Source organism: Callithrix jacchus, chromosome 1 (genome assembly GCF_049354715.1).
Source record: "Callithrix jacchus isolate 240 chromosome 1, calJac240_pri, whole genome shotgun sequence".
NCBI classification, from domain to species: domain Eukaryota; kingdom Metazoa; phylum Chordata; class Mammalia; order Primates; family Cebidae; genus Callithrix; species Callithrix jacchus.
This window is the reverse complement of record NC_133502.1, coordinates 86,345,515-86,347,469: the sequence shown is the minus strand read 5'-3', so window position 1 is coordinate 86,347,469 and position 1,955 is coordinate 86,345,515. Positions and strand designations below refer to the sequence as shown.

At 47.5% G+C, this 1,955-nt stretch overlaps 1 pseudogene; it reads left to right on the top strand.

Moving 5' to 3' along the window:
- Window positions 1-397: 397 nt before the first annotated feature.
- LOC100409551 (peptidyl-prolyl cis-trans isomerase FKBP4 pseudogene) lies at window positions 398-1,301 on the top strand (annotated as a pseudogene).
- Window positions 1,302-1,955: the final 654 nt, after the last annotated feature.

Here is a 1,955-nt window from a genome sequence, read left to right as displayed (position 1 = left end):
GTCCCCATCCAAATCTCATCTCAAATTGTAATTCCCACAAATCAGAGTGGGGAACCTAATGTGGGGGTGGTGACTGGATCATAGGGGCAGTTTTCCCCATGCTGTTCTTGTGATAGTGAGTTCTCCATGAGATCTGATTTTTTAATATATATATATAAGTGGAGTTTGCCCTGCTCTTTCTTTTTGTTCTGCCTTGTGAAAAAGATACTTGCTTCTTATTTGTCTTCTGCCGTGATTGTAAGTTTCCTGAGGCTTCCCCATCCATGTGGAACTGTGTCAATTAAACCTCTTTTCTGAGAGGTGTTGGAGCCTCCGTGCCACCTGCAGCTGGGCCTCCCGCACGCCCCTCGGGTAGCACCCCCTCCCGTGACCCAGAGTGCGCTAGTGCCACACGGAGATGACAGCCGAGGAGATGAAGGTGCCACAGAGTGGGGTGCAGTCGGTGACACCACCCATGGAAGGAGTGAATATCAGCCCCAAACAGGAGGAAGGCCTGCTGAAGGTCATCAAGAGAGAAGGTGCAGGTACAGAGCTGCCCATGACTGGGGATGAAATTTTTGTCCACTACCCTGGCTGGCGGTTAGATGGCACAAAGTTTGATTACAGTGTGGACTGCAAGGACAAATTCTCCTTTGACCCGGGAAAAGGGGAGGTCATCTAGGCTTGCAACATCGCCCTAGCAACTGTGAAGGTGAGGGAGGTGTGCCACATTACCTGCAAACCAGAATATGCCTACAGTTTAGCAGGCAGGCCTCCAAAGATCCCCCCAATGCCATGCTTGTGTTTGAGGTGGAGTCTTTTGAGTTTAAGGGAGATCTGATGGAAGAGGAAGATGGAATCATCCACAGAAAACAGACTCCCAGTGAAGGTTTTGCCAAGCCCATTGAGGATGTTATGGGGGAGGTTGCACTGGAAAGGTACTAGAGGGACCAGCTCTTTAACCAACGGGAGCTCTGCTTTGAGGTTGGCAAGGGGGAGAACCTGGATCTGCCTTATAATCTGGAGAGGGCCATTGAGCCCATGGGGAAAGGAGAGCATTCCATTGTGGACCTCAAGTCCAGCTATGCTTTTGGCAGTGTTGGGAAGGAAAAGTTCCAAATCCCACCAAATGCTGAGCTGAAATATGAATCACACCTCAAGGGTTTTGAAAAGGCCGAGGAGTCTTGGGAGATGAATTCAAAGAGAAGCTAGAACAGAGCACCATAGTTAAAGAACAAGGCACTGTGTACTTCAAGGAAAACAAATACAAGCAAGCTTTACTACAGTATAAGAAGATTGTGTCATGGCTGGAATATGTGTGAAAACTGACTAAGACACATACTTTCACCTTCTAGGGTGAATCCTCCCTGGTTCTTATGTAACCAGTGTTTCAATACTTTTCTTTAAAAGGGCTTTTTTTTAATGTTGGAAAAATTTCCCAAAATTAAAAGTACAACATGGACATATTAAATTTAGCAACCAAGGTGAACAATGTTTATTTTGCTTCTTGTTTTCTCTAGTCACTGTGCTCCCTGGTCACTCCCACACCCTGGATTCTGAAACAAGTAGGCATTCAAATCAGTAAGACTGCAGTGGCACTCAAATAAAAACCCTCGGCCGGGGGCGGTGGCTCAGACGTGTAATCCCAGCACTTTGGGAGGCCAAGGTGGGTGGATCACGAGGTCAAGAGATTGAGACCATCCTGGTCAACATGGTGAAACCCCGGCTCTACTAAAAATACAAAAATTAGCCAGGAGTGGTGGCATGTGCCTGTGGTCCCAGCTACTGGGGAGGCTCAGAAGGAAGAATCACTTGAACCCAGGAGGCGGAGGTTGCAGTGAGCCGAGATTGCACCACTGCACTCCAGCCTGGAGACAGAGCAAGGCTCCATCTCAGGAAAAAAAAAAAAAAAAAAAAGCCCTCCCAGCAGCCCTCTCATTTTCTCTAGGAGTTATTTTTATTTGCTTTGGGTTAGC